Here is a 13,492-nt window from a genome sequence, read left to right as displayed (position 1 = left end):
AATATATATATATATATATATATATATATATATATATATTGTTTCAGTAAAATTATAAGTTTTTATTTAAATTGTTGATGTCTATGGAAGCGTATAAATTAAATCCATATGTTGAATGATGACAATACCATTGTGCTGTTATAGCCTCACCACCACCACCCTCCGCTCTCAACCTGATTTGTGGTTTTGGTATATAGCTCTCCTCGGCCACAGAAAGCGCTCCTCTGCACATGCATTACTCCCTCCTTTAGTTTATTGCCGGTCGCCTGGTACACCTATACAAGGGAATGCCAACGGGGCGGACACGACAAATTTAACAGTCATATAGTATCCCTTTTATTAGAGAGGTGGGACTGGATCCCCGACATTAAATTAACCTAATGTCACATTAAGTTTTTTTTTAGGGGGGGGGGTAAAATATTTATTCGCTCTAAAATTTAGGTGACAATATTTTTTTTTCTAACAAATCAGGCACAAGGCCAATGAGTTTTGATGTGTTTTGGGATGGGAGAGTAGTGCGGGTTTATAATTTTCTCTTAAGCTAGAAATTGTCACCATGATACCGAATTTGCACAATAGGGTTTAAACGACCCTGGTGTTTAACTCTGTCCCGTGGGGAAGGGGGGGGGGTAAATAGGAACTACTTAGGAAGTCATCAGCGTTTAGTGAAATTTAATTTACAAGTTGTGTAGTATGAATTCTGGTGGAGTGGGATAAAAAAATAAAAATAAAATAAAATAAAAACACCCAAAGGGATAAATAATAATACATTGATATTGTGCTATCGGTGCAATGCATGTTAAATCACAGACAGTGAACACAAAATAAAAAAAATAAATAATGAACACGACCCCCCCCTCCCAAATAAACGTAAAGAAATAAACCATAAGCACCCAGTAACACTAAAAATACTATTGATTTTTTTTACACACAATACGCAACAAAGAAGCGTACTAATGTGGTATATATTTCGGAACAAAGGGTTTTAAAAAAAATTCCGAATCAGACATTTTTTTTTATTCGTTTAAACACTAAACGCACAGGAACGAGGCTTTAACTAGGTTGCTAAATTAAACTAGTTTTTTTTTTATTTTGTTTGTTTGTTTTTTAATTAATTTATTTATTTTTTATTTATTTATTTATTTATTTTGTGTTATTTTGTTTTCACAACGTACACACCCACTTTTATTACGACGTACTCTAACATTTTCCCGGGATTGGAGTCGAACACGAAGTTATGTAACAACACCATAATATAATACTTCGGTATAGTGTTTTATTGTACGTTCAAAGATGCACATTCATTCAAAATGTACTTCATATTTGTAATCCCTGTTTATCTGTTCACAGGCTAGGAGGTGTCCAGTCCAGTGAGTCCACCCTCCCAGGCTTTCTTTCTCTCTTTGAGAAGGGGTTAGTTTATTGCTAATCGCCTGTGGCGCCCCCTTTCCGGAGAATGGATGGTTGAATGCCTACGAGGCTACCCAGGCACTTTTTGCAGGTTAGAGTGCCCCTCCTCGGTGTGAAGGGGCGGAGGGACTGACTTCTCGATCCCACTTTCCGACACTGGTGTCACAGTGGGAGAGAATTAAATATTTCATCTGCTCAAAAACTGTTACCGTACTTTGGAGTAATTGCGCCAAATCGGGGGTAATTGCGCAAAAAAAAAAAAAAAAAGTAAAGAAAAAAGTGCTCTTTATATGCGTGGTTGTCAAAAGAACACTTTTTGCTAGTTGGCGCAATTACCCTGGACTTGGTGTAATTACCCCAAAGTACGGTGTAGGGGTTTTCTTTGGTGTGTGTGTGTGGGGGGGGGGGTATGGATATCCCCCATATTAAAAACCGACGTTACATCTAACTCTCTTGGGCTAAACGCGCACACACACACACACACACACACACACACACACACACACACACACACACACACACACACACAAACACACACACACACACACACAAACACACACACAAAGTTATTCAAGTGAGACTTTTGTAATTGTCAGTCAAACATCCAAATAAATGAGAGATCATGAGAACAAAAGAGTGAAAGACACTTGAACCTCAGTGCCCCTATATTAAAGGGAGTTGAATTTTTCGGCGCTTCTACACTATTGGGACGAAATTTCGAAAATCGTAAAACTGAATTTCACATGAAAACAATGGTAACTACGTAATCATTGTATTTTTAAGATGATTATATCCAAAAATTACGAAAATCGATATGGTAGAAAATTATTTACTAATGAAAATAAAAAATAGAATTCGATGAAAACAATCTAAAGACACATAAGAGTTCAAAACGGAGATAATTTTCCGTTTCGATTTAAACAAGATGGCCGCAATTTTTCACCAGCTAACATGATTAAAGTTATTTCGACTGCATAATTTGGAAGCTACAATTGTAATTTATTAGAATTGATTAAAAACAAATCAGTAGAAATCATTGTTTTTTATCTGAAAACTCCATTTATCGACTACAAATTTTCGTTCTAATAGTGTAGAAGCGTCAACTAACCATGTGTCTAACCTTGACCTTGTAAGGAAGCAAGTCGTCTTCAGGTTTGACCCAGCGTCCAGATGTTCAATTTGTACATTAATTTTTTTTTTTTTAGATATTCTTCTTTAGAAGAGAAAACGAAACCGTAAACGAATTTTAAACCAATTTTAAAGCTTGTGCACATATTCCTACAAACTAACGAGAGTAAAAAGTGAGTCAGGCAAAGAGCAACAAATTGCTACCCACTTACACACGTAGCTTATCATTAACAAAATGCATTCTGGTGAATTTAATTTCATAACGAGATTTTAAAAAGATTTTCTATTTTGTTTTATTATTTAAAAAGTTACTTATATCAATCGTAGCAGTCAAGCAAAGAAGCTATTTTGAACATGATTCGAGATATTCGTTAATTTATACTACCATTCTGGGAAATGATTAAAAATATTATTAATAGACACAGTGCAGTCCAGAAAATTCAAACATTCTTTTTGAATTGAAAGTCATGTTTAATTGCGGAAGAATTTCTCATGAGTAGCTAATCTGTATACGCCTTGGACTTTAAAAGCTTGCAGATGAAGACCAAAGATCTTACTTGTGTAGATACAAAAAATTATGGGCACAAATTCTAAAAGATCCAATATTCTTATGGATCGATTCCGGTTTCTGATGGGTTGTTAGGAGAACGTGGCTCCATTTGATTGGTCAGTTCCTATAGCCAGTGTTTATAAGTAGAACCTTCTAATTTCCTTTAATCATACCCACTATTTATAGAAAAAATATTGCAACAATTCTGATATTAACTTATTCCTCAAATACATTCCAAACACTATTTAAAATGTAAATGAAAGCGATTTTTATTTTTTTAAATGTAGACTTGTACTTGTATGTTTGAATTAGTATCAGTGAAAAAGTGAAATAATAAACAGTAGCTTAAAAATAATTATATCTGCTCAAGATGCAATATAGTGATATGCAGAGAATGAGAGGACTTAATAGATAAAGAGTGAAACTCTTTGATACTTTCTTTGTGGGGCTACATATTTCGGAGACGCAGTTTCTTCAGAATAAATCTCACTCCTGGACAGAATTTAAAAGAGACTCGCTAACCTAACTGACGAAATGTTGCATCCCTCTATCTGTTTTAGAAGTATTTTAATTGTAGATGCTCTGATGGACTACAAGCCCTTCTACCCCTCCCCCTCGACGTAAATATGCCCGACAAACCCAACAGGCAGCAAAATCCCACCCCTACACAGTAGAGATCTCCAGATGCCAGAAAGCCTTCTACTCTAATAGTTTCTTCTTCAGAACTGCTAGACTTGGAATTCCCTTCCGGGTTCCTGTTTCCCAGGCTGTACTGACATGCAGAAGTTCAAGTGTAATGTGAATAGACATGTTGTTGCCAAACTTCCTAAACAATTTCCCTGCAATTATATCTCAGATATTAACCACCTAAATCAAAGTGACACTATGCCTTGTTTGGGGTGAAAATGCAATTAAAAAAAACATAATAAAATAAAATAGTTTTTAATCAGAATGGAGGCGAGGGGGGGGGGGCTTGAAATGACCGAATAGATTTTTGAAACACACTTTAGGAAGTGCTGTAAATGGTGAATGTGAAGGATTTGTTTAGGAAGTGTTCAGTTATTTTCTTATTGTTGAAACTTTAGGTGCAGGCGAAAAATTGAAATCATTTTATTAATATAGAAAACTAGCCTGGGTGCCCGGCGTTGCCCAGGTGTTTGGAGGTGTGTGTGAAACAAAAAAAAAAATAGTTGTAGGCAAGCAGGCTCGAACCCGTATCGCAAAGGAAGAAAAGAATGTGAAAAAAAAAGTGTTGTGTATATATATATATATATATATATATGAACAAATGATTAATAAAACATGTTAAAAAACATCTTGAAAAAGAGTTAAAAACATATTTAATTTTAAAAAGGAAGCACAAGATAAGTGGATAGTCCTTAATCCGCGGAGTTTCGAAGAAATACTCTCTTTCTCATCAGAGGGCAGGAATTAGCAAAATGCGGGATCGGATTTTTGCATGTAAAAGTATTTAATGAAACCACAAGTAAGTCACAGATCTTACTTGGTTAAAAAAAAAAGGGGGGTGAGGTAAGGGGAATAGGAGGTAAAAGAAAAAATGATAAAAAGATTTCACATGAATGGATAGTCCGGTGAAGGGTAAAAAATCCAAGAATGGTAAAATCCAAACACGGTAGAATTAAAAACTTCCAATCCAACAAGTAAGTTCTAAATGGTCCAAAATGATCCAAAAGGCAGAATTCCTTGGAAAAAAATCACAAATGGAATGAGTTCAAAATCATTAAAAGAAAAGTTCAAATGTGCACAGAAAAAGCACTGGAGAGAATATTTAAAACACGTCTACCAAGGTCGGAAGAATCAAGTAAATTAAGGTTAAAAAAAAAAAAAAAAAAAAAAAACGGAAAAACGGTGGAAGTTTAAATTTGAAATGCAAGGTCAAAAGTACCAAGACAAAAAGCGCGAAAGTTAGCGTTAATAATTAAGTCAACTTAAATACGCACGTGAACGTCCCAGAATTATAAGCTCTATTTCCTTTTCGGTTTTATTGAGCTTTTACATCTAGTTGAGATTACTTTACTTGTAAATATTAATTCTTTAATATTTATAATATATTTTAAGTTTACCATTTTGATTACCTTGGTAAACTTATTGTAATTTTATATATATATATATATATATATATATATATATATATATATATATATATATATATATATATATATATATATATATATATATGTGTGTGTGTGTGTGTGTGTGTGTGTGTGTGTACACACACACGGACACACACACACACTAAACGTTGATGCACATATAGACAATTTTCATTTTTTCTTCTTTAATTTTTTATCATAGTGGATGTGTGTGCACGTATGTATGTATATTTATGTATATATGTATTTATCTATGTGTATATGTATATGTATAGTAGGGCAGGTCGACTTTGGAACCCCGGTGAGGCAATGGTGATGATAGTTGGGGTTTGACATAGAAAAGACCTACACGAAGTATTTTTCTCAAAATCGTTATCTTTGCTTGAGGAAATGACTTTAAAAGTTGGGAAATTGAAGCGATTAAAAGTTTTTTGATGAATTGTTAAGAACGTCCCGTCATCCAAACAATCCGTACTGTTAAGAAAATGCAATCATTATTTAGAATATATTTTAAAACTACATTTTTAAATAAAATGAGTGAGGATAATAAATTAATAAAATAAATATAAAGTGTAAAGGCAAAATTATGTTTTTTAAATAATAACGAGCAACGTTCGCTTTTTCATTTCAGGAATTTTTTTTGGGTGGAATATTTTAGATGTCACCATCGCAAACACGCTCGTTATTGATATTGAAAATTAACGTTTATTATTTAATTTGAAAACATAACGATTTAGGCTTAATTATTTCGAAAGGACAAACGAAAAAGACTTGTTTAAAATATATATTATAATATTTCAAGTGTCTGCAGTGAATTTAAACATTTTATCTTATTTAATTTGTTTTTCTATTAGGTTGGTGCAAAAATAATGGCATTTTTTGGACGTTAAACGAACGTCAAAAACATTATTTTTGCACCAACCTAATATTTCACATCAAATTCTATTTGAAATTTTTATTAAAATATGGTAATACTCCAGTTTTATATTAAAGTAAAAAAAAAAAATAAAATAAAATAAAATAGTCCATACAATTTTATTCTACACATTCTGTACGAAGCATAATCACGTAAATTTTCAAGTTTTTCTACTTAATAAAAAATACTTTGCAGAAAATTAGTGTCAAATTTTAATTTCTTTTATTTTTAGGGAATAATTGTTTTTAAGCAGTGTTTTTCTTCTAAAGTTATAGTTTTAAAATCAGATAACCTACAAAGATTAATACGAGTAAATAAGGAAACTCCTTTAAAGGTTTTTCGCTATTTGTGCATATTGTGCTAAAATAACTTTGTTATTTAGAAAGCCATTCTTAATATGGGAAGGAGGTTGCATTGTAACTATTCTGTACTTTCACCTAAAAATTTTATAAACAGAAATTTCATAAAAATTAAATTTAACTTGAAAATACTATTAAAAATAGCATAGTAACATAGATGCACAAGCACTGGTTTTTCAAACTCTAAACACTAAACACTCGTTTAAAATGGCACAGCTACACCAAGAATGAATCTCCTTATGGATAAATTCGTGTTATCGAAAGAGGGACTAAAGTCTGCTAAAAATGTTTAAACTAAACACTACTATGCCTCTGATTTGGTTTGGTCCTCTCTCTTCAATACATCAAATTCAACTCTACAAAGTTTTTCATTATTTCTTATAACTAGCACTTATTTTTTTTAAATATGAAACTGGAAGATAGCCTAATACAGTTTCCTTCCATGTATTTATTTGACTTTTCAGATTAGAATGTCAGTAAAAGCATGATGTTCAGTTTTAACCCGTGGTTCACAAAGTTTTCTGGTCCACCTTGTCATTTGGATGAAACAGCACCTCCAACTTCACGACAAGCCATCCAGTTTAGTTATTTCCTCGAAAACAGTTATCCCCACTTAAAAAATAGTGAGATTTCTAAGTTAATTGATAAGGAAATAATTAGTATTCAGCAAGCAGTCAATCCACAATTGCCCTTATTAAGATAACATTATATAGGACAGAAGGTCAATATATTTTGCTATAAGAGGGTCAAACAGATTGACAGGAAATCTCTTGCAAATCATCAAAGTGAAAAGAATGAAGGAACAGCTAGACAGACTGTTTGATATATCTTCTTGTAGCTGTAAACTTTCTGTCTTGAGATGTGATGACTTTGCAGTAAAGTGCAAGACTGAAAATTGTCAAACAAAGCACATAGTCTGCACTTGTCCTCCTAACAATTAATTCTATAGATTCACCTGCAATCATGTTCCTTTTTTGTGAAAAATGAAATAATATATTGGTATTTATTGTGTAATCTGGCTCTATTATTAAACATGCGAATTTTCCAATTCTCAGGTTCCACTAGAAGAACTGCCATTTACAGCAATTTTTAAATTAATTGACGGAACAACAAAAAGCCTAACAGCATTTACTGGTCCTTTGGGTAAACTTTATATCAATAATTATCAAGATTTGCCTCAAGTAGAATTCTAAAAAAGTTAGTGTCCCTTCCGATCATCATTATCTGACAGCAGAAGAAACAAATAATTTAAGTGTGAAGACCAGAGGCTACTTTTTGGGTATGCTGTTGGCATTTCTTGTGGAGAAGTTAACTTAGAAAATTGGGCCCTTGAATTAAGGAAGATGGCTAGAATAAGCCACAAGGTTAATGTGTTTATGGACCAGAGGTGTCTATCCTCAAACACTATGAAAACACTATTAAACATTTTCGTCAAATTTATCATCCAAGTGTATGCAGTTAGTTGGTTTGAGATCAAAACCGACAATAATTTTTTTTAACCAACAACAGTATATTTTAATATGATTCAGAGAACACAACAGTTTACTGAAATCCAAATTACTGTTTTAAACTGTTCAAAATATAGTGCTTTTGCACTACTTCCGGAAAATATAATATCGATGATAAACTCAGATGAATTGGATGTGAGAGAAGAGGGCATTCAAACGATTTTGTCTATTAGGTAAATAAATATTTATCCATTAAATTTTATTAGTTTTCTTAATTTACCCAAACAATAGTTAGTTTTATTCATATTACATCGCAAAAATATAAAAAATAAGTGTTTTCAAATAATTTTTTTTGTGTTGTTTTTTCCAGAAATAGTGAACAACTCAAAAAAAAAAGAAAAAAATGAAAAAGATTACTGCTATCAATTTTTCAGCCACACACTGGTAAAATTTGATTGATTTTTCTCAAAAAGTTGTATATGGGCAGGAAGCAAGACGTAGATACATTATTACAAAGTCATCGTGCCAGCAAATTAGACCTTCATTTTCCTCAAAAGGAAATTATACAGAACAATTTAGTTCTATTATAAGTTTATATTATTGCATTTAATAAAAAATTAAAATACATGGTTCTGTAACTTGTATCAAGTTGTTATATTGTGTAATACATCTCCTCATATTTTTTTGAATTGTGAAATTTAAAAGAGTTAATTGCTAATTAGCTTTTTTACAATTTTTGTTTAACCAATGCAGTAAAAGTTTAGATATTTTGCTAGTTGTGATTCATAATTAAAATTATAATTCATGTATTTATTTTTCTTTCAATGTATTTCATATAAATATATCAATTTTAATTGAATATTTTATAAAAAATAGTGAAATTTCAAAATCAGTGTTGTGAAAAATGCTATGAAAATGAAGGATTTTTCAGCATTTTTCTACACGATTTTTAAAATTAAATGCTCAATTTTCTGTTCAAGATGGGAATCTAATTTTTGATATCTGTACTTATCACATCAAATCCCAACTATCATCACCAGTGCCATGTTGATTTTCTGAAAAAAGTTGCAAATCGACCTGCCCTAATGTGTGTATATATATATATATATATATATATATATATATATAATTCCAGGTTAATGTTCAATACTGCAATAGGGAAAGATATACTTATGGACTAAAATTTTGTATAAGCAATCGCTTAAAGAAATTTCTATTTACTTGTAAGTGGCTGATATATAGGATTACAGACTTCACTTTTGTGTAAGCAATATCGCCTGAAGAGGTTTTTAGTTATCTGTAATTGGCTGACCAAAACATGCTTATGAATGTATAGCCACATATTAATGCTCATGTAAAACAAATAAAAAGTAATATATCTATATATATATATATATATATATATATATATATATATATATATATATATAGAGAGAGAGAGAGAGAGAGAGAGAGAGAGAGAGAGAGAGATTTTTGTTTTTACGTCAACACTTGATGATGATTCGCTGACAAATCGAAAGCGCTCGTGACAGCAACAACTATGGAACTTTTATTAATATTTTTGATTTTGATACAAAATAAATTATACAGAAAATCAAAAAATTAAAAAAAAAGATCCTAAAGCAAAGTGTCTCCGTTGCATTTAATAATATTTGCTTGAATGAAAAAATGCTGCCAATTTCAAATATATATATATATATATATATATATATATATATATATATATATATATATATATATATATAGTGAAATGTAGTTTGCTTGAAGCATTGTGTGAGCTAAGTATTCAGAGAAGTGCTAGAAGACTATCACAATGCAAGGAGTAGCTAAAACCACTGTTAATAATTTCCCTACTCTTTATCTGTGCCTAAATCAAAACGTAGATTCCACGAACAAAGCTTCTTTCTTAGAGGTGCACACCTGTGGAACTCTCTTCCGTTTGCCTGTTTCCCACCTGACTACAATTGGATGTCTTCAAGTCCAACATAAACAAATTCATGATAAATCGCCCCCTAAAGTAAGACACTTTATCAAATCTCCAATACTAACGATTACTACGATACTATCTCTTTGATTACTGTACACGCAATAACCCTTATCCCCGAGTGGCTTCCAGGCCTTGATAAGTTGTGACCCTCATGTAAAAAAAAAAAAATGGAAAGTTGTAAGTGTTAAGGAAAGCAGATACAAACAAGTGATATATATATATATATATATATATATATATATATATATATATATATATATATATATATAAACTTTTACTTTTCAAGTAAGATTTATTATTTATAATAAATAAATAAATATGTATATATATATATTTTTTTTTTTTTTTTTTTTACAAAGGCATCACCACATTATCAAGGCCCAGAGGCCACTCAAGGATAAGGGTTAAAGAGTGTACAGTAGAAGTTGGTCAATATAGTAATCATTAGTAATGAAAATTTGGTAAATTTAATAACTTATATGGAACGGCTCATCAAGAACTTATTTACCTTAGACTTGAACACAACCATATTGTAGTCAGCCGGAAAGCAGGAAAACGGAAGACAATTCCACAGGCGTGCAGTTCTAAGAAAGAAGCTTTGTTCATGGAATCTATGTTTAGGTTTAGGCACAGATAAAGATATATATATATATATATATATATATATATATATATATATATATATATATATATATAGTGAAATGTAGTTTGCTTGAAGATAAAGAGTAGGGATCTATTTAATATCAGTGGTTTCTGTCTTCCTTCCTCAACATCGATAAGCATTCCTTGCATTGTGATAGCCTTCTAACACTTCCCTAAACAGAGTGGAACAATAAAATTGTCCACCTAAAAGGACGACATGATCCCATTACCGGTCTTCTTTTCTTTTTTTTTTTTTTTTGTTGCAGGCCATCTACAAGTTGGCCAGTTGTGTACAAATGCCAAGAACGATAGAAGCCTTCTATCCTGTCTGAAAGTGACACAATGTTCAACAAGCGAGATCAGAGATGCGCCACCATACAACTCATGCTCTCTATCGATCCAAGTTTTGACAACAGGACCATTGCCAGCACCCTCCAAATGCATTATTGGATTGCCACGAATAACAGGGATGGACCCAGAGTGATGAAAACAAAGTTTCCGGCCATTGTTATGGTCTTTGGTGTGGTTTCAAGTGAGGGCCACATCATGCCACCTCACATCTTCGAAGTTGGCTTGAAATTCAACACCAAAGTGTATCTGGATGTGTTGAAGAGCGTGGTGATCTCCTGATGAAATCAAGTGGCTGCTGGCAGACCCTGTGTGTGGCAACAGGACTCGGCGTCGGCCCACAAATTCAAAAAGACCGAGGTTTGGCTTTAGAAGGAGTGCTACGATTTCATACCCTTCTCTCACTGCCCCCCCTCTCCTCTGACCTGAACCTGCTGGACTAATTCGTTTGTTCATATGTCGAGAACATCATCAGCATAACCTCCCACAACACCAAAGCTAGTCTGATCGCCTCCATCTGCCGAGTATTCACCGAGCTTCCACCAATGCTTGTGGAAATGGCATACTCCCAGTTCCAGACCTGTATCAAGGCGGTGATTGAGGCTGAAGCGGCTACATTGAATAGGTATCAGCCCACTACATAATCAACTTACCTGAATTGATTTTTTTCACAGCTTGGTATTTGCATAAAAGTTTTAAAATAAAGCTGTAGTGTTGTTTTCTTTAGGGTGACACTTTTATTGTTCCGTGCTTAATTTGCTTCACTTACATTTCTACACTATATTGCCTTCTCTTAGTTCAAACATGCATGAGTGTGTTCAACTTTAATTTTATCACAAATACAGCCTCCATATGCACATTTAAATTTGAGCTGAACACATATCTGACGAAGGAAGATGTTCACGAAATATCATATACAAATATCAGACCACACTGACCAAAGTAAAAATGTGATATAATGTAATAAGAATGCTAAAAACAAAAGCTATACATATATCTATTGCCAATCAGCATAAAGGTGGAATCTGACTGACTCATTATACCATTATATTGTAACAACGCGGACAGCTATATGCAAATACCAAGCCGTGAGCGAAATGATGTCACGGTAAGGAAAAAGAAGACTATAAAAACGAAACTTGACACAGTTATTAGTGTTTCTCTACATAGGAATTACCCAGAGTTATGCATTTCTCCCATCATTTGATGCAGCTCTGGAGACCGTTTTTGTAGGACGCCCCAGGTTGGTCCTCCAACCATGACGTAACTTCAGAAATCAAGGCTGCATCATCTTGGAAACGCTTTCCTTTCAAAAACAACTTCATGGCTGGGAAGAGGTGAAAGTCAGAGGGTGCAAGGTCAGGAGAGTAGGGAGGATGAGGAACGATTTCATAACCACACGCCCATGCTTCTGATCTGGCGACATGCGAGTTGTGGACCGGAGCGTTGTCCTGCAGGAGGTGAGTACCTTTGCTGATCTTACCTCGCCTCTTGGTTTTGATAGCTTTCCTTAATTTCCTCAAAAGTTAAGCATAATAGGCTCCTGTAATTGTGGTACCCTTTGCCAGGAAATCTGTCATCACTACTGTGTCCTGGTCCCAGAAGACTGTGAGCATGACCTTGCCAGCAGAGGGCTGCACCCTTGCCTGCTTTGGAGGTGGTGAGTCCAAATGCTTCCACTGCATTGACAGGGCTTGGGTCTCTGGATCATACTGATGGACCCAGGTTTCATCCTGTGTAATCAGTCTTTTGAAGAACTTTGACTCATCTTCTTGGCATATCTCCAAATTCATCCTCGAGCACTACATGCGTTCTCACTTCTGGAATGGTGTGAGCAACCTGGGAATCCATTTGGCAGACACCTTATGCATATGCAAATGGTCATGAATGATAGTTTCCACAGACGCTGTACTAATCTTGACATCTTGGGCTATTTGGCGAATAGTAATGCGCTGATCTTCCAAAATGGCAGCCTCAACTTGATGGACAGATGCCTCATCAATGGCGACAGACTTCCGGCCATGTTTGAATTCATGATGCCAGTATTTTACAAGGTCATATGATGGGGCATTATCACCATAAGTTTCTTTCATTTCATCAAAAGTCTCCTGTGGTGTGCGTCCTTTCAAATACAAAAACCGGATCACTGCTTGACATTCAACAGCTCCATTTCACACCTGACTCAGTTCAAACACCTGTAAAACGGAAACCACAATTAGTTCAGAGCTGTAATTTGTCACATAACCCGTAGAGATATAAATCATTGCACATGCAAAATTTCAGCTAAATCAGACAACTGGAAGTGGGTCAGGGGCATTACTTATTGCACGCCCCTCGTATATGAAATAGGAAAGAGAAAAAACACTTTATAAATTAGTAAATTAATCGACATACTGGCATATTTCCAAGATGGTTACAATTTGATATAAAACTTAGAACGAGAATAGGTAAGACGAGAAGAAGTAAAGTCATTACTAATAAAAATTATTCATTTAAAGCAAAATTTTTGTATTTTATTTGTTTTAAATAATTATTTTATTCCAACTCACTGAAAGACATTACTTTTTTTTCGTTTGGCTTATTCTCCGTT

Source organism: Euprymna scolopes, chromosome 6 (assembly GCF_053919585.1).
Source record: "Euprymna scolopes isolate OS-2025 chromosome 6, ASM5391958v1, whole genome shotgun sequence".
Taxonomy (NCBI): Eukaryota; Metazoa; Mollusca; class Cephalopoda; order Sepiida; family Sepiolidae; genus Euprymna; species Euprymna scolopes.
This window is presented reverse-complemented; position numbering follows the sequence as displayed.